Source organism: Ixodes scapularis, unplaced genomic scaffold, assembly GCF_016920785.2.
Source record: "Ixodes scapularis isolate PalLabHiFi unplaced genomic scaffold, ASM1692078v2 PGA_scaffold9__187_contigs__length_104089568, whole genome shotgun sequence".
NCBI classification, from domain to species: Eukaryota; Metazoa; Arthropoda; class Arachnida; order Ixodida; family Ixodidae; genus Ixodes; species Ixodes scapularis.
This window is the reverse complement of record NW_024609884.1, coordinates 30,221,889-30,247,999: the sequence shown is the minus strand read 5'-3', so window position 1 is coordinate 30,247,999 and position 26,111 is coordinate 30,221,889. Positions and strand designations below refer to the sequence as shown.

Sequence of the window (26,111 nt, the reverse complement as noted above, 5' to 3'; positions counted from 1 at the left end):
AACGGCTTTGAAAACAGCCGGCTGACGTATATGTAGATGTCATTACTCCAATCAATGCCTCAACACGCAGTTTCGTCAACAACCTCTTGAATTCGTTCGGCGTTCAATATGAATTCCAAAATAAAAAAAAATAAAATAAAAAATAGTTTACGATTTTTTTTTTAATTTTATTCTGACGATTCCGTAATGCTGTCCGCATTTTGCTGCCAGTCACCATCCTGAAGAAAATGAGACATATTTGAAAACCCCGACAGCAGTTCTCCAACCGTTCGGCTATGACCTGATACTCCACGGCTTTATGATGCGGCTCTTGGTGCAAAGGCTGTCTTGAGCGCCACTGAACCTTTACGACCGGCGCTCTTTTCCAGCTAAATTATTATATGATGTCTTTCTTTCTCTTTGTTTTTTCTTCATCGAGCAACGATAAGTTATGTGAACCCAAGTAGGTGCGGACGTATTTGTTTGCATTAGAGTCTCAGGGAGGGGCCCCTTAGAACGAAGTAGCCGCTTGAGAGACAACTTTTGCATGATACCAATCTGCCTTATTATTTCGCAACACCAAAGATTGTTATATACTGTTTCGTTTTATCGCGGCGATTTAAGGTAAAAGTCGTCGAACAGTGTATTAGGCACTAAAAAAATTGAACTGATTTTTTTTTAAGGTTATATTGTTTTGCAAATAGGCGACTTACAACGTGGAAATATATTTCAGTACACATCACAAAAATTTCTTTTTTTATATGACAGTGGACGGCTCCAATTTGACAATTTCACAGAAAAAGTAGTTGTAATTGTTATAGAAAGTCTTCAATTCGGTCGTGACATTACAGCATAATTCAGTTTTGTTACGGTTCATTTTTGGTCGATCTAACGAATTAAGCTTAGACACTTCTAAAGAAAAGCAATTAAATTGCAATAATTCAATTACCGCAATTGAACTGCTACCCCAAGGCGTGACCGTAGACGGGAATATCGTGCGCGAAGGAAAAGGAGAGACCAAAAAGTAGATACAAGTGTTATAACTTTAATTAGTCGTAGTTTTATCAAGACAGGAACGCTCGTCACCTGTGCCGCACGACACACCTGCGTGCTCTGCCGTTAGACTAAATGGAGAAGCTGATTAGAATTCAGTTGAAGCCTCAGAGCGAGGGGCGCGGTGTAACGGCTGCTTTATAAACTTGTTTGCGACAGTTGTGGGGAGAGTACTGATTTAATATTCATGTATCCTTTGCATGAATTCACGTAAGGCGAAAATGTCCACGCCACAGTTGGAAACTATTCGTTTCCAATATTGTGATCTGCACCTAAGCTACAGGCAAAATATCTGGAACCCCATGTGCATCAGCAGTTTGACGGCTTGGAAGACTATGTGAATGTATAGCAGAAACCCTTTTTTATTTGTTTTGTTTTTAACAGTTGCACAAGTCTCGTCACCAGACAAAGTACCCGATATGTCACACGCTTTTCACCCGGTTTCTGGTACGAAGAAAATGAAGCCTCTACTGCTACAAAGTTGCGGCTCCAATTTCCTCGCACGATTTCTTTTACCTGCGTCTCTTCGGCTATCAGCTTTCTAGAGACTGTCAACAGTGTCATGAGAACGGACCGACCAGACCGTAAACCTGCAGAGGGCGGTTTCACGCCACCTGCGTTCGGCTCAAACTGTAGCGAGAGTCCACGCTGGGTGAACCTTCGCCCCTTGCTTTTCCACGCTCGGAAGCAGACTGTTTTCGAACTCGCTCAAGTTCGTTCGAATTGCGATCGACTGCTTGATTTGGAGTAGTTGGCAACATAAAGGAGCGTCGGCTGATAGTCGAGTTTGACAAAACCGGCCGAGTCGGCGCTTGAGCTGTCGCTGTTCCTGACCAAAATGCTTCCGGCGGATGCGTAAGGGCGACTTCCACGTGGGAAGAACCAAGCACGGGTGGTTGCGACCCAATTACGTCCGCGATCATGCTTCCTGAGTTCCTCGTCGGTTGAGCTACTCACCATGCTTTTGAGGTTTTATCATCGCAGAAAAACGACGCTAATGAAGAATCGCTTACACACAAGCAAATAAAAAACATGACTCAAAAAACATATATCACCAGACGGTTTGATGGAAGTGGAACGGCCTTTTGGGAGACCGCCCATAGAGCCTTCGATTGGTCAAATTTCAAATCATCAGGTTTGGTTTCAAGACGAACTGGGTGCATTTCGAAGCGCACTTGTATAGTGAATGTTCACAATCGATGGAGTACGTTTAATTATGACGTTACCTTGGTGACTCCGAGGCAGAGTTTCGGTCTATGCATTCTCTTTGGACGGGTTTCAATCCCAGACGAGATGCCCACAATGACGAAGGTTTGTACACCAACGCGCTGTTTACAAATAAGTCCGCGTTTGCCTACACGAGGTGTGCGCACTGCGCGTGCGCAGAAGCGTGAGATGAAGCGTCTGCGCATAGGCAGCGCCGACAGCAGCGCCACCGCGGTGGCGTGACGGTCCCCGCGTGGCCTAAATTAATCCCCAGCTCTCCCCAGTGGCAGACCAGATTTATTTTGCAAGTCTCAAGCGTAAAACCACCGAAATTTTCGATTGCCACCAAGCAATTTTTTTTTCCTTTTCTGTTTACATGTGGTAACGTCCACAAAGATCGGACATTATAATACCCCATATTCCCGTGTTTCATTCGCTTTCTACAATCGCCTGTGCTCGGTGTACTATCAATAATATATATACGTACACGTATAGATTCCTTGGAGTGGTATACGGAATGACGACCCACGTCACGGATTTGGTCCTTGTTCTGTGCGCGCGTTACCGCCCGTTAATCCAATTGCACGATGTCACGGCGCGATAAATGTCTTCGTCTGGTGGACAAGACAGTGCCTGACTTTACTGCTTCCCCGAGAGGGCATGAGGTGATGAGGAATCCAAGCCTGCGTCCAAGGCCCCAACCCCTCGATTAGAAAATTGTAGGGTGTGTTGATATTCCCGCAACGCAGGAAATTCCTCGAGATCGGTGCCATTTGTTCAAGAAGCCTAGGTGCCCATCGCCAAACACGATGATTATCTGACTGAGACATGTCGGGGGTCGAGCATGGTTCCTAAGGTACATCCGACTTCTCCGAAGTTTTGAACAATCAATGTCGTGATCAGTCCTTCGATCCCTGCCGAAGAATCTTCAGCTATACGGGTTTCGGGCGGGCTTGAACCCAAAGGAAGATTCGGCGCTGCTGAAACCGACACGTTGGGCGCTGCAGCAACGTCGACTCGTGGGTGTCGCTCTCGATCGCCGGAAAAGGGCAATTGCCTCGGCCCTCTCCCGACGTCGAAGCGACATCCACGCGGCACCAGCGAACCGACTGGTTTTCCGAGAGCGTGTATAGCCGCCGACGCAGTCCGAAGGGTGGGAGGCGAAGATATCGTGCCCCATTGGGCGCCGAGACGTCCGGCCTGTCTTTCGAGCCTCACCGTGGCCTCGGCCCGTAGCGGGAAGATCCTTTGGCGGTTCCCTTTGTGACCGCCGAAAGCGAACTGAGGAGTGCCTTTCGGCGGTCCCCGGGTTCGTTTCCCACAGCGAATTCCGTCGAAACCGAACTTCCCAGACGACTCTCGATCCTCAAACTTCCGCATTATCGAACTTCACGTCCACGCTCGGACTTTACAGCAAGATAGTGTGCGCACTGTGTGCACGCCTGTCCGGCAAGGAACCTACCCACCTTTGTTTGTGGAATGATAGTCGGTCAGCGACGACGTGTGATAGATGACTTAGCAAAAGTGAAGTGCGCTGTGACAACACCGACTATGGCGCGCCCTTCGTGTTCGGTGTCACGCGTGAGTTGGAAGTTATTTAACGATTAATCATCGGACCCTCGCCACGTTTTGTAAAGAACAGTGCACAACGCTGAAGAAGTTAAAGCATCCTCATTTGGTATTTTGAGCGATATTCACCAGACGGCGACGGCTCGGAAAGTGTTCGCTGAAGCTGCGTCTGGTTTCGCTGCACGAGCACATGGCCAACGCGCTATCAGCTCGCGCAGATGGCATTTGGTACTTGTGGGTGGAACGGCTGCAAGCGCGTAGCTTTAGAATGCGCTTTCCTTGCGCGAGTGCTCGTGCGAGGAAAGCCGCAATTATTTTTGATCTTGAGTTTCTCTCTCGTCGGCGCGAAAGTCCTCCTCTCAACCAGTCTGCGGCAGCAGTCGACCGGTTTGAAGCGATCGTCGCGGGGTAATTTCATTTTTGTCGTGCTTTGTCTCGTTTAACATCGCATTTGTGCAAGGCCTGCGACGTTAATACGTTGAAAAAGGCAGGCGTTTATCGCATATTTCTGTTTCATTTCTGTATTCTTTATTTATCCATTCTGCAGCAGAGGTACACGTAGCAAGAGAAAAGTAATCGATCCTGTTCCGACATAATGAAAAGCACAATTTTTATGTAGCGGTACACGAAAGTTGAGGAAACAATATTAGGAACATAGTATAGTGAGACAATTACCAGGCTTGTCTTCGCTGTCCGTGCCACGCAATCCCAAAACGGCGATGTATCTAAACTACGAAAACGAGCAAACTTTTTCCTTTTTTTTTTCTTTTTTTTTAATCTTAAAGTTTCTACAATTATTGACGTACCCAAGTTAGTATAGTCTCTTCTTCGTTTTGGCAGATTTACTTCTTCTCTGGTTATTTATAAAGCGATTGGATTTTGAAGTGCGTGATTATGGAACATGCTGGAGCTAAACCAAACATGCACGACGAAATCCGCCAAACGTTTCGTCGTGCATATGTCCTGCCCTTTAATTATACACAAATTCATTAGCTATCGCGCACAATATTGCTCAAAACATGCATATAAACAGGCGGCATAAAACGTCTGAAATTATCTCACGGTTAATTTTATCTGTGTTTAGCCGGAAAAAAAATTATGTTTTCCACCCGAGTTTATACATATATATATATATATAGAGAGAGAGAGAGAGAGAGAGATATTGACGGTTACAATCTAGTATTATTGTGACATGTTAAGTCATCAAAAAACTCAAACCACGAAGACATGATCGTGGTGTCAGTGATTAGACTTCGACTCGACCCGTTTAACACGCACATAGTGCAACACACAGATGGCACAGCACATGCACGTTGCGCGCAGTCCTAATTCGTTTGTCCGTGCTGTTCGGATAAATACGCGAGTGAGATCGCACGTGCCATGTGTGTGTTGCACTGCGCTGTACGAGGGATGTCCCACAATGTTATCGGCCTGGTGCAGGGGTGCGAGCAGAGAACGAGACTTTATTATAGCATATGGACACTTCTTAAGATTCGCGGCACCAAAAATGGCGCACGCGCACAATTCGGTTTTCCTACGGCGGCCGGCAACATGTGGCAATCCGCGCAGTCGAGCTAAAACGAAGAAAATGAAGACATGTTCGGATATTGAATAGTTGTCTCAAAAACGCCCAACACCGGCAGGCATCCACAAAGACACGGTGGCGGCGACGTAGGCACACGATGCCCCATCCTTGTTGACCGCGACATTCAATTGAGGATGGGTCGAAGACGGCCCCTGCCTTGGCAAACCTGCGGAAGTAATCGCGAAAGAAAACATCGATCCACGATGAGGTAGCGGCAGATTGGCGAGTAAAAATTCGGGCCATTTCACAGGTTGCAGTTGAGTGCATCTTGACCCGACATCTTGACATGCACAAAGTGTCCGCAAGATGGGTTACAAGATTGCTCTCGTGCGACCTAAAAGGCACCCGCTACACCACATCCACGGACAATCTCGAGCTGCTCAGGTCAGATCCCGCGGCCTTCCCTTGCCCGATTTGTGACTGTGGATGAAACCTGGGTTCACCACTTTCAACCTGGCAGCAAAGCCTGCTGTACCTCAACGGTGGAAACACTCCTCCTCTCCAGCGCCGAAGAAGGCTCGGTCCGCTCGTTCCGTGAGCTGTCAAGGTGATGGCCACGGTTTTCTGGGATTCGGAAGGCGTGTCATCGGAAACTATACTGCGCAACCGTGATTCATCGCCTGCAGGATGCCATCGAGGCCTAACGTCGCGGTATGCTCCGGAAGGGGGCATGTCTCTCCATAGGGACAATGCGCCCCCACACCGCGCTGCTGTGGCGATGGCTGCCATCCACTCCTGCGACTTTTCGGTTGTTAACCATCCACCGTATACTCGCCAGATCTCGCCTCGTCAGACTTCCATCTCTTCCCCCAGCTGCAAAATAAACTTTCTGATGTTCGCTGTTTCGGCGATGATGACGTCATTCATGCTGTGACCCGCTTTTCAAAAACCAAACTTCCGATTTTTTTTTTTTTTTTTTATGAAGAGGATCCAGGCATTTCTGCATCGTTGGGTGAAGTGCGTAGACTTCATAGGGGACTATGTCAAAAAGTAACATAAGTTCATTCACCTCCGTCGCCTCCCTCTGGGCCAGGCCGATAGCTTTTTGCGACGCCCCTCGTATTTACCGACTTGAACTTATTATGAACAATTCTTATGCTCCTATGCCGAGGATTCCATGAAGCCAATCAAGCAGAGCCAAAAGTGCCTCGTCATGGCGCTCGTAGTCTTTGTGCGTTTGCTATTACCGAGCACACCAATCGCGCATACAAAAAAAAAAACAAATTGCAGGAGGGTCCTTTTGGGAATTCTTCGGGAATCCGTTAGCATGTCCCTTAGAAACGCCACACACATACCCCTTTTTGGGAAACGCTAACACTAACCCCTTCACTTTTCTCTTTTGGTTTTCTCTATTGCTCCCTCTATTTTTTATGCCTCTTTTTGACCTCGTTACGGGGTCAGCGTTAGCGTTTCCCAAAGGGGGGCGTGTGTGGAATTTACCAAGGGTCATGATAACGCATTCCCTAAGAATCCACCAGTGGATCTTCCTGTATTTTTTTTTTTTTTCGCCCCCTTTTCTGTACTCTGCCTGTCAGAGTACGTCGACGTCCTTGTATACGGTCATCCAAATCACTCGCGGAAAGAACCCCATCCATACCACTCGTGGAAGGAACCGCATCCATATCACTGGTGGAATGAACCGCATCCATCATTTTAACTACACACATTTCACAGCCCACGCACCGCTACTGCGGAAACCCAGAGCGAAGAACAACCGGCGACGGCAGAGCGGCCACTAAGCACGCCCGCGTTCCACCGCGCCGCGACGCAACACCTCCTAGATAGGTAACAAAAGCTGTAGTGCTGAATGAGATGGCGTCATCAGAAAGGCCAACGCTGGACACAGATTGGAGACGATTGTGTCAACGTTCGGCTCAAACTTGACTCGAAGCCGAGCGTTGACGCAGCACTCGTTCCCAATCTGTGTCCAGCGTTGGCCTTCTCTGATTAAGCCATCTCATTCAGCACTACGGCTTTGTTATGTAGGAGGTGTTGCGCGGCGCGTCCTCCTCTCTGACTTGGTGCCAGCTGTGCGCGTGTCTGTCAGTTTGTCAGCGCTGGGGAGACAGAGAGAGGTTGACGGGTGCTCACGTCAGCGCTTCGGATCAATGGGAGCGTCGCACGTGACAACTGACAAACGAAACACACCGCCGGGTTTTCGTCAGAACGAGCGTTCTATATAATGCATTAAAAGCTCACGATCGCGGCGCCTTCACAGTGCGTGATTAGCTTAGTCGGTGAGAGCGAACGTATACAAAGACGACGAGCACCGTGACGATGCATTTTTGTCGCCGCTTGATTGGCTTCCGAGGATAGTAGCGTCGGCTAGTGACGTATTACGTAATGCCATTGACGATTACGTTTAAAAATCTGTAACACGCCAAGGTATCTATAGCGAGCCTTCGTATACGTCTCGTTCCCTGTGTATACACACGGCTGGTAGCTAACAACACGGCGCATCGACGTCCTCTAAAGTATACGAGGGGCGCTCGAGCGCGCTGTATACGTTGCGTCGCACGGTTGCCTCCTCGAGTATACCTGAGTCGATCGATATATTGTGGGCACGTGTTTCTATTGTGATGCGCACCTGTTTGCGCTCGGCAGCGGGAGACCAGGCCTCCATAAGCGAGCCTCTTTTTCCGGTCCGCTTCAATCGCTTCACGTGTGTTGCCCGTTACAAGTATACCTGCCAGGTGCTGCGAGCGTTTCATAAAAGCGTTGTATCGTTGACGTGAGCGTTTTATCGTGTGTCGGCAGGAAGGGAATTTGAACTTTCGACGTCGGATGTTCAAGTGCAAGGGCACCTGCCGCGATGCTGCGTAAAAACACGCTCGGTGACCGGTCGAACCTCCGTTGCAGTCGAATGACGTCGGCGAGATGTTCGCATAATACAACTGCGTGATAGCGGAATCATATGTACTTTATGCTCATACCCTGTCAGAAAACCCTTGTCATACCGTAGGGTCCACATCGCGTATTGGAAATGGATTAACGGAGGATACAAAGTAAAACGAGAAAGAGCTACCAGTTTCCTGTGGCGGCATCGAGCCAACTTCCGCCCCTTTCGTTCCTGCCGCATCCCGTCACGTGGAGAGCGATACACTCCGCTATTTTTCGGCGTTCCCAACAAGCCCAATCACCTCGGCGCTCGTAAAATACAAAACCGGCGCCAGCGTGCTTTTATTTGTGTGAAAGTCGTTTTCAGCATCGCGGCAGGTGCCCCTGCACGTGCGTGCGTGCGTGTGCGTGCGCGTGCGTGCGTGCGTGTGTGTGTGTGTGTGTGTGTGTGTGTGTGTGTGTGTGTGTGTGTGTGTGTGTGTGTGTGTGTGTGTGTGTGTGTGTGTGTGTGTGTGTGTGTGTGTGTGTGTGTGTGTGTGTGTGTTTATTTATTTTTAAACTTTTGAGGGATACCGAGGACTACAGAAGGGAAGAAAGAATTATTGGCCTCTCAGCCTTTAACGCAGCTTATTCGGTTTTTTTTTTGTTTGTTTGTTTTTTTTCTTCTTTTTTTAAAACAGAAACAGACTAAAAATAGCCCAAACAGCAAGAGATGGAGGAGAGGCGAACGTCATGTCGCAGAGTATGAGAGCTAGGGGGTCCTTAACCTTAGCCGTCTGCTGCAACCGGAAAAAGCGAGCGAACCCTGCCGAAAATGAAGTACATGTATATCATGGCAATTCGGAGGTGACGCTGTTGGGCGTCGTCAAACTTTGTCGTTGTGTTCCGCCCTGTGGCTTTATCCTATATAAACCCTGCTTGGAGTCAAGCAAGCTAAGAAACTGAACAGGTTCGACGGAGAAAACCGGAAAGCCTCAAGACCTGAAGCGACGTGTTTCCTGTATGTACGAACGAGGGTTGGCTGAAAGTTTGCCACGCTTGTTCAGGGGTCGGCCAACACCTGAGGCAGTGCGTGCAAATAAACTCCTCTTTTGATAGCTGATTGGATAGGTCTACGGTAGCTCATTAATGTAATGGCTATAGTTTTTTTCCTCTTCTGCGTTCATTCCGTCGCTCTTGGAACTCGCATGTCCTTGAGGTCAGCGGAAATGGGAGAGTGGGGAAGAGCACAAACATTTTCATTTTTCGTTGCGTGGCTCAAGAACGGCAGACATGTTCAGCACTTCATTACGTCGCTGAATGGTTTGGCGTTGCGAACCATGTTTTGTTCCTTCATTTCTTAGTGATGTCCCCTCCGGAGGTATACGTCTTTCAGCATATTTTGGCTGGGTGCTGGTGCTTTGAGTTTCTGGTCATAGAGAGGCGTGAGGACGATCTACTGCCCATGCATTCTTCCCAGGCGTCGAACAGATTGATTCATGTTAGCTAATTTTAGTAACGATCCTGTCTGTAATTACTGATTCTTTTCAATGTAGCACCAATTGCTCCACGGAACCTGCCGACTACGTGCACGGTGCTATCTGGAGAGGCCGGCGTTTTAGATTGTCCCATCCGACTCATTACAACGTTTTGTTTCGTAGGCGGAAGGCAGTAAGGTGCTCTGAAAGGGGATAGATACATTTATAGATATTGCGATGTTAGGATGAAGGTACACATCGTGCAAGCGGAACACGTGTCAGGGTTGTGCGTCGCGCGCTCGCACTTCTATCTGACCATCTTCGAAATGCAACGTGTTGTGACTGTGGAAGAGGAGCGCTTTTAAGCTGCGCGGTATACCTGTTGCACTGACAAGACTACATTTACATTCGTCTTCGGCCTTGTTAAACGCGAGGAAAGTGTGAGTAGAAATGTCAGTCAACACCCTCACAATCCCTATAAAAAAATAAAAAAAAACTGCTTAAGCTGAGTGGACGGGGCGAAGGTTTGATCATTCAATCGGTCTTTGCGTATGCACGTAGCCAGTGGTTTAACCCAGAGCCTTTTATACTGGGAGAGTTCGGCGGGTGGGAGGGGCTTACGGCCCGCTAGGTCTAGCGGACTCAGCGGGCGCCGCTTCCGCCATGATGTGCCTCCCGGCGAGTGGGTCCCCATTGACATGCGATGTATACGCGTGTAGGTTTTGCCGTTTGTGCTTTTGTTGGCGTAAGGAGAAAGTCGAAAAATCAAGCATTTTGTTACGTTAATCATACGTTAATCATAAACTTACCTCGCACAATCGAGAACTCGGCTTCCAGTCAGCCCTTCTTGGTTTGGTTTCCCAGATCTTGTGCCTTGCGCGGTTTTCTTTTCCTTGCGGGAACCGGTACATCCTGAACCCCTTTTTCGCGTTGTTCGAGCACCCAACGGCACTGCAGCCCCCCATTTCTTTTTCATCTAACGTCTGGCAGAGCGCAGCGCAGAACGATCATTTTCATCGTCGTCTCTCGCTCCATGGACTCTAGCGAGCCGACTGCCGGCTCGAGTCAGCAGGGCAAACGGGTTTTATCAGCCGCCACCAGCCTTACACCAAACAAGGGTGAAGCTTGCAATTTAAGGTTATAATTATAATGCAATTAAATGCAAAGGTGCAATCAAGCTAGACGGCAAGGCACATCATGGCGGATGCGCACAGTTGCCAGACTGTTTGATCAGTGCTGCCAGATTGGCGGCTGGATCAAAGAACCGCCGAACTCTCCCAGTATAAAAGGCTCTGGTTTAACCATCAGCGACAGCAGCGTGAGCAACGTGATAGATTATAGGCGTTTATTTATTGCTTTGGCGTACTTCCAGAAGGTTCGTTCATGTTCGCATGGCGACAGGCGAAAGCAATGGAGGTTGAAAGGATATGGCTGGACTGGCATGCAGCACCGGCAACGCCGGTTATTCAGTTTCAGAACGAAAAACAAAAATAATTCGGAATGATAGTATGCTTTCTTTGCAGAGGCGAACGATGTACAGGCATCTCAAGTACGTGGAACGAAAAATGAAATAGATATGCGGTTGCAGGTCTCCGTGGCTCTTGTCGTTCGAGAGCCCGACTGTTATCGTTTGGAGAAGCGATATTGTATCGCCGCTTGAGTTGAGCGGGAGCTGTCTGAGGAGAAATAGGCGGTGGGACGTAGTTTAGAGACAACGGTGCGGTTTATAATCCCTTCCCTGCTCCCAGCTAAAGTGCCGCGTTTGAAACACTGTGATTTGGTAGGGGCAGGGAACTGCGCTTCGAGACAGAAAAACTATATGTCACCATCCGTGTAGCCACACCAGTGATGCACCTGCCTTCCTGGCGTTGGAGGTGTCACGCAACAAAGAGTGAACTGGGCCAGTTGGTAATAATTAAATATAATCGATAAAAATCAACTTAAAAAAAACGGGGACGAGGGAAGGAACAAACACGACAGGACGGAGCTGAACTCGCAACTAAATTCAGAACTTGAAAAAAAAAAAAGAAGAAAAAAGAAAGGAGAAAGAAATATATACACAAATCATATCTTCATCAGATAGTATCGTTACACATAAACACACTCGTCATCCCGGCTGCTCGTTGTCAGGTAAAACGTTGTTTCCCTTTCCCGTCATACGTGTTCTATTCGGCAGCCGTTACATTAGGTCTCCGCAATCTCCTGCCCACGAAAGCTTGTGCCCACTGACCTTTATTCAGCGACAGATAGTGAAGTGAATGACTTTTAACAAAACCTCACTCCTTTATTTCTACCGCCTGTGTCAGGGAGAGTTTTTCAATAGGAATAAAAAATGTTCCGTCCTTTTCGAGATCACGCACGTTTGCAGCCAGACTAAAGATAGAATTCCTGTGTGGCGCCATGCTTTGCAGGGCTTCCTGACAAGAGAAACAGTCGATAAAGGCTTTAAATAAGAAGGATGAGTTCTCTGACGTACATATACAGTATGTAGATGTCTTAGGTCAAAAGCACAAAAAAAAATGCGCCACGCACGCGTTTTTTTTTGTTTTTTTTTTTGGGGGGGGGGGGGGGGTGTTGATATCGCCCGAGGACCATCGAAAATAGGGCATAACAACAACCGCGCACCATCATTAGCACAATGAATAGGGCGTATGCTATATGTAAAGCCAGAAAGACCTTCTAACGACGCGTCATTATGGCCATCATATTACGTGCCATTCTTGTATGTACGAGAAGATAACCCAAACATAAGAGGCGCTACTTTGAAGGCTGCGCCGTATTGGTTCGGGCTGATCGAGTCATCTTGCATTTAAAAGTTGTTCTCACTCCGTTTTGTTTTTCGGCAGTGTTTTTTTGGCGTTTTGTTCATAATTGTCCAATGATTTACAATTTGGTGAGGTTTTCTTCGTAATAACATGCCGCAGATATTTATTTATTTATTTATTTATTTATTTATTTATTCATATTAACCTGGCTACGAAGGGTCGGGAAACCTTCTACGGGCTTATGCGGACATCTCTGGAGTCTGAACATGTACGGTCATAGGCAAACGAGGAGTATATAGATATACCAATGGAGTGATAGGCATGGTTCTGTATGAACTACAGGGGGCAGAGGCGCTGTCAGGCATCATGCCTTTATCTCTGCCCCCTCTGCGGATGGATAAAATCCGCAAAAAAATGAAGAAGCAAAAAAAAAACTGACACCAGCTAAACTTCGAAAAGTACGGTCGATCCAAGTTGTGTACCGCTGCTCGAGACGGATATCTATTTTGACTTTCTTGTCCATATGCACTTGGCAATAGGAAGAAAAGAGAACCGCGAGTTTCGTCCTTTTTGGCTCTGCTCCCTCACTCCCAGGATGGCCCCGTCCTCTCCCTCCTCCTCCTCCTCCTTCAGAATACCGAGAGCTTAAGAAACGCAGGGCGTGACAGGTCCCAAGTATCTCATTATCGTTCCACAGCCAATCAAATTGCGGCTTTAGCCGAAAGGAGCGCCGAGGAACCAATCAGGAAGCAAGAAGCCATCATAAGCCACGGCCTTTAATAAGCTGTCAGTGACAAAGCCTAGAAGACAATCAAGCGCATGCGCAAAGGCAGCGTGAAGTCACGGCGCTCTCTCTTGGCTTGGTTACGCGTTGAAGAGTGGAGTGCGTTGCTCGGCCGATGCTCCAACCCCGTGCTCTAAAAATACTTGGGACGCAACCGATGCATTCCCGATAGTGGACGGGCGAGGCGCGTGCATTTCTCCGCTTTGCTGACTCCCCTTCTCAGAGCCCGGTAAATGAACGCGGCGGATCAGGTTAACAACGCCCGAATCGCTCATGAGACGCGCCGTATAGGCCCACATTGATGACTCGAGAGAGTTCTTCGCGTGTGCTGGACTGCTATACCGCGCGCTTTTATAGGCAGTATTCACTGGCCGCCATATAAACCTGTGTGCACGACTGCTGAGCGCGTGCTAACGGCCAGCTTCCACAGTTATCTTGCAACCTGCATTCCGCACCATCAGGATTACCGGTCTTAGCAACCTGGTAATGTGAGCTCGTTCTGAGCATGCGCTCTAATATGGCGTTCAGTGAGTACACCGTAGACTGGAGATCGCTTTCAAAGGAGACCCCGTTTGCGCGACGCATGCCGGAAAAGTGTTCTTTTTTTTTTTTATTCAAGCTTATGTTTGATATTTACCGCGTAAAGGTGATAAATTATGCGAATAAAAAAAAAATCTGGTTTTTCGTGGAAGGCATGGGGCATTGGACCTTGGCAATCGCGACTATGTTTCGTTGCGTTCCAGTTCGAATACTAGACTGCCTGGTTGTCCGTGATACCATGGCATAAAGCGTAGCAGTTGACAGTTCAACAAGTTTCAGTTCACACGAAGCGGATTTTGGAACGGTGCAGATTGACGTTCTGATATCCGCTGTTGAGAAATTATATAATCATTTCCACGCGGCAAAAGCTTTGAAAACTAGACTGGTCACTGACTACGCTGATTTCACCTAGAAAACACGACGCAAAGGGGGAAAATAATAACCACGCACAAACGCTCGTGCGTGGAGCGCCGTGTGTGTTTAGTGTCTTCAGTTGAGCTGTGTTTTCCGAATAGAACTTCACTGAACGAGAATTCCACTGTAAAAATGGTATGGGAAAAAAAGCAAAGCGCCTTGTTTTCAGTAAATTTTTGTTCAAGTTGAATTTATATTTGCTCGTTGAACGGGGGAGTTTCTCATCTGAAAACCATGTTCAGTTAAATGTGTTCTTGTAAACTCCTTTCGAAACGATAGTTATGAAGTATCCCTTTTGTGACGTGTGCAGCATCAGCAGTGCACTCTCGCTAAGGGAGAGTTTAGTTGCACTTATGCATTGCAGAGTAAATATACTGGACTATTAAAAAAGAAGGAGCAGATTTCACATTTGTATTTCGAAGTTCGAACTGTAAAAGAGAGAAAAAACATTCCGTACATCGCTGGATAGAGGAAGGTACAAATATGACAATTCTATGGTCCTTGAGGTTCTCTGCTCTGTACATGAGCATCGTGTGTTGCGCGACAAACATCAAAACAGAAGTTCGTTTCTTGTCACACACGAATCAACTTGTCTCTAGTTATCGAAGTCACAGTTTCAACAATTCAATGTTTCAGATATTGCATTAAAGAGTATAGCAGGCGTAGGTGGGCGAGATTTTAAAGACGTTTAACATTTCTTTGTACAGTGATGTGCGGAATGTATTTCTGTTTGTTTACAGTTCTAAACCTGCTTCTATATATATTTTTTTTTTAATAGCGTACTTTAAGAATTGTTTTCACTCAACTTTTGCTATATAGTTCCTGCTCTCGGGGAAATTTCGTGTGGTAAATGCGCACGTAAATGAAAACTTCATATTGCTGGATACGGTCAAGCATGGAGGGACACTAAACGCGCCGGGGAACCTTGTGGAGACCCTTTACTCAATGATAATGTAGTGATTGCGCAGGCGAGCTGGTGGATGTTAACCATTTTGTTCTTAGCCCGAGACTGAGGCAGGAAAAGAGGAAAGTTTCAAAGTAGAAGAAAAATGAACAGTCGAGGTTAGCCCGAGACTGAGGCAGGAAAAGAGGAAAGTTTCAAAGTAGAAGAAAAATGAACAGTCGAGGACACGTCTCTATAGAGACGTGTCCTCGACTGTTCATTTTTCCTCTACTTTGAAACTTTCCTCTTTTCCTGCCTCAGTCTCGGGCTAAGAACAAAATGGTTAACCCTTTACTCCTTTGCCTTGGCCTCCACGTGCCCGGTGGCGAAGCCCACATTCCCCGCCGGTGTGAACACTTGTTAACTACATCGTCGCCTCCAGTGCCGAAGCCGACATTCTCCGTCAGCCTGGGACCCTTTGAACCTTGCCCAGTAAACAGCGCCGAGGGCGGCATGCCCCACTCACTTACCGGCGAACATCCGTTGAGGTTCGCGTTACAGTACCGAGCCGGTATTTCTCTCTCTTGTCCCATGACCATATGTAACACCCCTTGTCCCGTATGTAACACTCTCTTGTCCTATATGTAACATCCCAAACTACATTTGACCGTTCAGTCCACTGACGTCGAGCTGGCCATACCAACTTTTACGAGCGGCTTGATAGCTGTTGGATATAACGTACTAAATAGCTAATGTGCGCATCAAATACTAGAAAAAAAAACGAAATAAAAAAACACTGAGGTCTTGCAGCAGGGCCAAAAAAAACCTTGATTGTCTTACTGTAGCCTTTAATGCGTATTCTGACGTCTGTGGACTGAACGTCGAATTGTTGTTTTGGGGTGTTACATGTGGGACAAGGGGTGTACTCCTTTACACCCCCTATTTCTTAGAGTGTAGCGCTCGCCCGTGACCGTGGCCTTATATGGGCATGAGATCCTCGATTGGAGCGTGAGGGGGCGGCAGACGAAGGGGTCCGGCTGGTTATATAAAGAGATATTAGGCCGGGGGTCAGGACAGTCTTGAATTAAGAGTCTTCACCAGAGCCGGATTAAGGCATTTCGGGGCCCTGGGCTAAGGACGCTTCAGGGGCCCTAATGATGATGATGATGGCGACGATGATGATGATAATGCGGTCTGGTTAAGGCAATGAACCTGGGAAATACTGCAGTTTTCTTTAGTTTTTAATCAATAGAAAGTAGAGTCTATATTTTTTAGTGTCATCGACACATTCATTACAACTCGCGTTTGATTATCGTCTAAAGGATAACTTGTTGAGTTTAGATTGTCAACAATGATCGCTCTGCCACGTAGTCATAGACCGAAGTGCAGAACAAAACCTTTTCCATGAGAAACATATTTTATTCAAACAATCACGCTCGAAATTGAATGAAAGTGCAAAAAGGTACCGCAAATATACAAGTATTAACAATATTTACAATGCAGATTTTAGCTATACAATGCGTACATATCGCATATTATACACAATGCAATGATATCTGTGATTTGTCAGTTTCCCTACGTTGCAAAGGAACGCAAAGGGCCATCATGTTGGACCGTTTTACATGTCTCCGTGCAATAAAATGAAAGAGGGAATAAACAGCAGTGTTTGTCACGGGTGTCTTAAATACAACAATTATTAACACAACTAGCAAAAACTCAATGCGAACTAACTTTACATTCAAAACGGCATCTTGCGACTCTTCAAGCTTCAAAATTCAGATATCGTCTCGTGGAAAGATATCTGTCGCAATATATCCCTTTCGATAGACAAGATAGTTAGAGAATTCAACTTTTCCTCGCTGAGAGTGGAGCGAAGGCAATTCTTAATCAAGCACAACTTCGAAAATGACCGTTCGCTCTCGCAATTCGATACAGGAATACACAGGTATATTCTAAGGGCGATGGAAACATTGGGGAAAACGCTTACAATGTCTCGTTCCTGCAGAAGTTGTAAAAGTCCTCGTGCACTTGTATCCTGTAAAACGCAACTCTTCAGATAGTACGAGAACTGAACGACTTCAGTAGAAAAGGTCAGCTCAAGATCCTCCTTGTAGGTTTCAGCGAGCCTATCAGGCTTGCTCTCTTAGTTCGTCTTCGCTTCCAGTTTCCCTAAGAAGTTTTAACAACTGAAATTTTTCACAGAGATCGGTATACGCGACTTTCCGAGTCCTCAGCGCTGAGCTCAGGTTATCGAGAATTACGTAAAACGTGTCAACCTCGAACCTTCTGCTACCATGTGCCCTCGAATCTTCCTCCACTGCCGTGAGTTGCCTTGAGGTGTCTCGAGTGAGTTTAGCTTGGTAACACTGCTCTACGCTCAGTGCCATTGCCTTCTCCTCGAAAGCTTCAAATTTCGGCCGGAGAGAACTCACGAACCCGTCGAGAGAGTTCAGCAGGTCAACAGCCGTTGATAGGTCTAAACCAGGTTTCTGAAGTGCGACACTGGTCTTGTCAAAACGCTCCAGGATCTCGTTCCAAAACGTTGCCATAAACGCCGTTTCGAGCTTAGACAGCTTCTTGAGAAGAGATCGCGCTTCAATGCTGAGTGTCGCAGGTCTCTTTTTTGTCGCTCATCATAGTCTGCAGACAATTTTGAATACGTCTGAAGTTGTTTACAATTTCTTTGCACGAATCAGCGTGCCTTGACCACCTCATGTGAGATAGGCTTTCCAGGACAGATGGCTTTCCTCCCTGTTCTAGACTGTTGATAAAACATCTCCAGCGCTTTGGGGAGGCAGAAAAAAATACGTACAACTTCTGAGTAAGGATAAAAAACTTCACTGCCTCCGTACAACAGTCAACACTCCGAGTTACTACTAGGTTTAAAGAGTGACCCGAGCATGGAACATAAACAGCGAGTTCGTTTTTCTCTTTTATCTGGGCTTGGAGACCCTTATACTTCCCTGCCATGTTGCTGGCATTGTCATACGACTGACCCCTGCAGTTACCAATTGAAATGCCGTTCGTATCAAGAAGGGATAGTACTGTGGCTGCCAGGTACTGCCCAGTGTGCGATTCAATTGGAACAAATCCAATGAACCTCTCGTGAACATTACCCAGCAAACAGTACCGAAGTATAACAGACAACTGTTCAACATGGGAAATGTCGGAAGTAGAATCCACAATCAGTGAGTAATATTTGGCACGTTGTACCTCCTCGACAACTGGCTTCCTTACGGTCTGCGCCATCAAATCAACAAACTCGTCACAAATAGACTTCGAGAGATACGACGGATGACCTTTTCCCTTGTTGCCATAGCGAGCGATGTGATCGCTGAGAAAGGGGTCAAATTCCGCGATCACTTCAAGGATCCCTAAGAAATTCCCATTTCTAGGAGAACCGAACGCTTCTTCGCTGCCCCTAAATGCCAGGCCTCGCTCAGCCAGCAATCTAATAACTGCCACGACGCGCTTCAGTACTTCTTTCCAGTAGGCGCGTTGGGTTACAAAGTGTTGAACTAACTCTTTGTCAATAGTTGCACGAGCAGTAGAGCGAGCTAGCCACGCAAGAACAGCATTTCGGTGGTCAATGCTGTCTTCGTGGGCTCTTGCCTTTTCTTCAGCCTTTTTCCAATCACAAAACCCATCCGTCGCAAAAGGACTGTTTGATGCGGCGAACAGCTTGCACATGAAACAATACACAGACCCGTTGGACTGAGAGTACAAAAGCCAGTGCCGCTCAAATACCTCCCCGTTAGCGGCCTTCCTCACAAAAAGTTGAGGGGACAGATATCGTTCCTGGCTCGTGTACTGTCTCTCTGAAGTGGGGTAATATTCCGATCGATTTTGAAAGTACTGCGGTCCTCTCTCGATACACGCGGTTCGAAATTTGTCAGGCACAGTATCAGGCCACTTAGCTGGATCGCTTTCAACGCTGATGCCCCCTACCTCGAGAGGTTGCGGAGTCAAATCCACGCACTCGTCAGAAGCGCTGGGCGGTGACGCAACTGTTCTTGCGACATCCTCACTTCCATGGACAGCGACCGGCTCCAGTACAGTTGCCTGCAGACAGTCTCCGACGCCTGTGGAACACTGTTCAGCACGCTGTTGGAAGGGCTCCTGGACCTTGAGGCAATTTCCCGTGTCTGTGGTGGCGGGTTTCTGGGTGGTCCGTGGTAGCAGAGGCTCACGCGTCACAAGAAGGGGGCAGGGCAGAGGAGGTGGATCAGTTTTTTCACCAGTTTCTTTGGCATGATCGGTGGATTGCTGCACTTGGGAGTCAGCTTTTAGTTTTGGTGATCCCGATGGTAGAGGCTCATTCGAAGATGTCTTAGGGCAACTGGCTAAATATTTAGTCAGCTTTGGCAACCTTTTCTAACTTTATTCCCTCTCGAACTTCGTTTTTCGTTTAGCAGCTCCACTCAGATACTTGCGACCTGACATTTGGACTCCGACTTGGAAGGATTTGTCCCGCCGGAAAAGCAAGGCCTCATCATATAGCGAGTTTTCGTAACTTTGAACAAAACGCTAAAATATGGTTGGTGCAGACGAACGAAGTGATATGATTGGCTACCTTCTACTCTCACTCTCTGGTTCAACAAAATCGGTCAATCTGCAACTGAAACGTAAAGTCCAGTAACTATAAGACCGTCATTCATAGGCTGTTCGAAGAGTTCACTTTCTTTCTTTTATTTCTGGGAATCCGGAAAATTACTACCATGTGCTGCTTTTTCTTGGGGGCTGATGGTATCTCTACAGGCTTGTCATAGGCAGGGCTTTCAAGCTCATTGTTACGGACAAAACTGTCGCTTCCCTAGAAAGTCGTGTATCGAAAAGGAATTACTCCGCGCCACCCGGACTCAGCTTCTCGCGAAGTGGAATCATGTGTGCATCCTTCGGCATAAACAATCGTGCACTTGCCTAGAGGGCCACCATTGTTCGTAAAACTAACGCTCCGAAATAGCCTCAAAATAAAAAGATTTACCATTCCCGTCTGGTTTAAACTAGGGAGCACTCCGGCAAGACCACCGCGGAGGCGGCATGCAGCTTTGTTCCCTTCCCCAGCAGCGTCAAAGGCCACACTTTCAAAGTGTAAGCGCTGCTCAAAAACACGTGTTTTCGCGTGTTTTTGATACCTATGGAAACGCATGAAGAGTGTTTTTAATACCTCATGCAGATTAAATCCGATTGAAAATATAGAACATAATGGGTGAAGTTTCGAATGGATTGAATCAGGCAAATGTATTCAACAATTTTTTTGCTAATATACAGGGTGCGGCCGTAAAAACTTTCACATTTGGCACGCCTAGCAAAAATCGAATTTCAAACATACATACCTGAAATTGGGCGCACGAACGTCGTTTATTCCAAAGTTTTTTTGCCTATTTTTTTCAGACGTCAACTCTGGAGTAGCGAATTATTAGAAAGATAACAAAAATGGCCATTTCCTATGGCCTATACCCGCCCGTTCGCCGTCTGCTATCTGGTTCGCGACTCCGCTCCCAGGTGGCGCACTGAACGCAAAAACGCGGGAAACCCGCTCGAAAGGCTGGTGTCGGGCGAGATAATCGCGATAAAAAGTGATTTGAACCAAATATATGAACAATTGCTGAAATTACCTGTTTCAAGTCAAGTTCTGACAGATCGTCATGCAAGCAAGAAGACACCATGATGCGACGAGATCATTTATTTACAGCTGCTCGTCTTGTTGACAATTGCGGGTCGCTCTCGAAGACAGCAAGCACCGCTTCAATGAGCTCCTCATTTTTCAGTAGGCTCTCACGTTCACTGACTGGATTTTTCTTTTTACAGTCTTCTCCACTCACAAAACGATCCGCCCAACTCAAAACAGTTGGGCGTGAAGGCGGGCGTTTATGAAATGCAGTGCGAAATTTTCGTTGTGCTGTGGCCACCGAGTTCCGCTCCACGTACCACTTGACTGCCTGGGCACACTCACTTGCCGAGTATTGCGGCATCGCAGGGCGGCGCGGAAAATATTTTGATAATAACTGCAGAAGACAGTGCAACAAAAGCAATAAATAGGAACAATCAAGATGCCTCAGCAGCGGCACTCTTGATTCCAAAGTTGAGCTTCCACCGGGAACGGACCCGTCAACAGATAAGCAGACGACAAATGAAGACACACGTTCGTCTGCTTTAGAACATATTTTTATTAAACGAGGGCGTCCGCTAGTTTCTAAATTTAAAGTAAAAGGGCATAATCGTTCACATATTTCGGTAAAATCACTTTTTATCGCGATTATCTCGCCCGACACCAGCCTTTCGTGCGGCGTTTCCCGCGTTTTTGCGTTCAGTACGCCATCTGGGAGCGGCGTCGCGAATTAGATAGCAGACGGCGAACGGGCGGGTATAGGCCATAGGAAATGCACGTCTGCCATTTTTGTTATCTTTCTAATAATTCGCTACTCCAGAGTTGACGCTTAAAAAAAATAGGCAAAAAACTTTGGAATAAACGACGTTCGTGTGCCCAATTTCAGGTATGTACGTTTGAAATTCGTTTTTTGCTAGGCGTGCCAAATGTGAAAGTTTTTACGGCCGCACCCTGTAGGTAGCAGTTACTATAACCCAGAAGCGTCAAAAAATGTCTTATCAACTCCAGAATCACTCTATATTCCCAACGGATGAAAGTGAGGTTTGTTCCTCTATCATGTGTATGAATAATAGCCGGAGTCGTGATGCAGACGATCTACAAATTAGACCAGTAAAATACGTAATTAATATCATTGCCCCATGCCTAACTTTTATATACAACCTCGCCCTATCATCTGGTACTTTTCCGCAAAACATGCAAGTTGCGAAAGTTATACCTTTGTTCAATACTGGAAACGAAAACGAATTAGGGAATTATCAATATATATCTATACTTCCAGTATTTTCAAAAGGTTTAGAAAAAATAATTCACTCGCGGATTGTAAATTTTTGTGACAAACATTCTCTTATAACACACTATCAATTTGGCTTCCGGAGAAATCGGTCTACAGAAGCAGCATTATTAGTTCAGGAAGAATGTATACTTAAAAAGTTCGAAGAAAAGAAATTGACACTTGGAATGTTTATAGATTTCAGCAAAGCTTTTGATTGCATTAATCACACTATTTTGATAGAAAAACTCTTTGCTTATGGTATCCGAGATCTTCCGCTTGTACTTATACAATCTTATCCACAATATCGCTCTCAGTTTGTGCTAATTATTGACCAAAAATCGACCCTTTCAAACATATCGCCAGGAGTTCCACAAGGAAGTATCTTAGCACCCCTTCTTTTTCTACTATATATTAATGACTTAGTAAACATTGATCCAAGTTGCAAATATATGATCTATGCGGATGGCACTAGCATATTGCTTTCAGACAGTTGTGAGCAAAGCTTAAGAAATAAAGCCAATGCATTTCTGTTAAAGTGGAAAGCATGGTCAGAAAGAAATTGCTTAAACATAAATGTCTCTCAAAAAAAAGCAGTCATGTTCCGACTACGTGGTTCAGGTGAGAGACTTCCCACACCCCTCAACTTTGGATCTTTAAATATTGAGTTTGTACATAGTATTAAAACGCTTGGAATTATTTTTTCTGAAACCTTGCTATGGAATGATCACATTAAATATCTTTGCGCTAAACTAGGAAAAGTGGTAGGAATTATGAATGTTCTTCCCACGAGTGTAAAAAGGGTGCTATACAATTCGTTATTCTATTCCCATTTGTGCTATTGTAACTCAGTCTGGGGAAATAGATCCATGTCAAATTTAAATGCAATGCATTTGCTCTAAAAAAAGATCGTAAGAATAATTGAAAACGTTCCTTACATACATCCAACACCCAACCATTTTTCAAAATCTACAAAATTCTTAACATACATCAAATGCATGATTATCGACTGAAACTCTCGTATAAGTATGCGGCATGTGGACGTAACGATATAATCTTTGAACTCGCTCATTTAAAAGAAAAATGTTACTATTACCCATCTAGACATCGCCAGCCTTGGCATATTCCGAAATGCAGAACCAATTATGGTAAGCAGAAAATAAGCTACACGCTACCTATGTTATTAAATGATTATTTTATTCGGAATATAGATGTTATTCAGCTTTCAAAGAATAATATCCTCGATTTTTTTTTTTAATCTTGATCATGCATATGTTACTTATGATCATATATAAATGCACAAAAAATTAAATGTTCATTGTAAATACATTATGTGTCGTGTCGCAGCTGCTGAATGGGGGGTCCGGAGCTTCGTCAAGCTGCGTTCATGCAGCTTTTTCTCTGGCCTCCCATTCACCACATCTATCTGTGGTGATGAATAAAGTTATTATTATTATTATTACAGTCATCTTTGCTTCGTTGCACCCTCACCACCATACCAAGCTTGGAAGGCACACATGACCTAAAAATAGAATTTTTTTCAAGTGGTCTGGATTGTACAGCGAAAGTTAGCTCATTCCATCTTTTCACCCGATTTTAGGTGCGCTATCTCTCGAGATATTACGGTACGTAGGCAAGTCACAAATCCGGAATATCCAAGAAACTAGGAGTTTCGAGATCCACTTCCAGGTTTGTAAACACCACGATTTCGGCTGTAGAAATCCTCATGTTTCATATTGCTTACTTCGAGCACGAAGCACGCCTACACTCTAAGAAATACCTGCGCGTCTACTCACCCAGAAAACACTCGAAGAGCCAATCTCTGCGATCTAGGAAATCAGCTCAGCGAATGATGAGGCGGAACATCTGTTTAGACCTCAAAACTGAGTCTGCGCTGTGGCATGACGCAATGCAGCATGACGTTTTGCATTGCGTAATGCCACAGCGCAGACTTCATTTTTAGGTCTAAACGGATGTTCCTCCTCATCATTCGCTAAGCTGATTTCGTAGATCCCAAAGATTGACTCTTTGAGTGTTTTGAGGGTAAGGAGACGCGTAGGCATTTCTTAGAGTGTATACTCCGTTCCATATCAAGTCCGACAGCAACGATCCGATAGAGTCAATCACGCAGTGCTAAAAGTGCATCGTCACGATCTTTGTGCGCATGTCCGGCTGGACTAATCACGCGCAGTAAAAAGCGCAGAATCATGAGGCATTTACTACACCTGATTGGTTGAATCGCTGACGCACAAAGACGACGAGCGTCGTGACGATGCACTTTTGTCATTGCTTGATTGGCTCTACCGTACAGTTGGCTGCGGTCGGGCTTGAAGTGAAACCGAGTATAGACAACCACGAAAGCGCTCCTTATAACGCCAGTGCAGCCAGTTTATAAGACTTTCAGCATAAGGTATGAAAAACTACATCGAGTCCGGTTCCCATTCATGTAGGAGAATCAAGTTAAAGCGGCTCGCCGGCTTATATATATATCAACGACAACAACAAAGGTGCAACGGAAAAGGGGACCCGCAGCTATACCACGACCTTGCGTTTCTTCCGAGTCATATCCACTTACACTCACTTGAAAGTTCCGATAACGATGTCGGCCACCACTGCGCATCCCAGGCAGCTGTTTTTGTTAGTTCACTCGTGGTCGTTGTTTGTTTCTGTCGCTCTTGTTGTTGCTGTTTGTGGTGTCGCCGTGTTTACTGTAGTTTGGGACGTAGACAGCATAAACCCGGAAGTCGCCTCTATCCTCATCCTCTTCTCCCCCCCCCCCCCCCCCCCCCCCCCCCCCACACACACAGTACAGGAGGTGGTTATCTCAGAAGTCGAGGGTTCATGGGCCGAACCTTTCGAAGCCCGTACGAAGAAAACGAGTGCCGATATCGATTAGTGAAGAGCGCTTTTATCTTGTTGAAATGACTTGGCGTGTGCGTGATTGTAGCTAATTTGTTGCGACAGCTGTCTCTGTAGCCGCTCGCGATAAACTTTCGAGAACAATTGTCCGCCTTTATCTTTATCTCTCGAGACAGAGCACAAAGGGGCGAGATAAATTGTGAACAAGTCGTCTGTATAATAATCGCGCGTATAATTTCGTATATTGTTAAAAGCTTGAGCACTACAGTCGATGCGCTGCGTAGATTAGCCCAACGTGCTTTGCGCTCCCATTCCGATATATTTGATGCGGTGACTGAGAGAACACCAGTGATTGGTGTTCCGAGCGCGGTATGTTTGTTATCTGTGAATACTGTTCACCCCGAATTCGGGGCTTTAACAGGTGTGAGGTGTAAGAGGACTCTCATACAACATCAGGGCTACAATACAGTAGACATTCAGCGACGCACAGTAGACGTGCCCCTGCACATCCGTGTAGGGGCACGTCAACACCATAGGCGTGAGTCCAGAGCCTCCCGCTTTGGAGATACGTTTCTGCACGATGTGGCATGACTGACAGCAAACTTTTTGTTTTGTTATAATACGGCGAGCAAGTGTTCGAAACTGCGTCTTGGCCTTTTTGGCGCATCGGAATGCAAGGAAGAGCACGCCAATCAAAGGGGAACATAGGTAAGGAGCAGACACGTCGAGGTCGGGGGTAAACGAAAGCACGTGGGCGCGTTTGGGGTAAACAGGAGCAGACCGACTTGCACGCCGTATTGCCGATGAAGAGAGGTACACGTCTTGGTTGGACGGCAGCCGTATTCTAAGATAAATGCATTAGTAGTAATTCAATTAACTTTAATTGAAACAAGCTAAACGCGAGGGCGATCAGGCTGATTGGCGTTGTTCCCGCGAGCTTGCGCAGTTGAAAAATGTTATGTCCAATTCCCTTGGTGGATTCGGAACACACACACACACACACAGACACACACACACACACACACACACACACACACACACACACACACACACACACACGCGCGCGCGCGCGCACACACACACACACACACACACACACACACACACACACACACACACACACATACACACAATTGTGAGGCAGTGGATTTCTGTTTTGATGTGCATACAACTTGGGCGTACATGTTATTTCTAATAAACATTTGTTAGTCAGCGCGCTCTTTGTTTTATACTCATCGTTACTGGCCCCTTGTGTTTAATCGACTCTGTTAATCTATCGGAGCATTCGAGATAGTTGT

At 46.3% G+C, this 26,111-nt stretch overlaps 1 protein-coding gene across 1 annotated transcript in view; it reads left to right on the top strand.

Annotated features, from left to right (window-relative positions):
• The window catches only part of LOC8040021 (b(0,+)-type amino acid transporter 1), a 61,537-nt gene that overhangs the window by 879 nt on the left and 34,547 nt on the right, over positions 1 to 26,111 (top strand). The window lies entirely within an intron of this gene.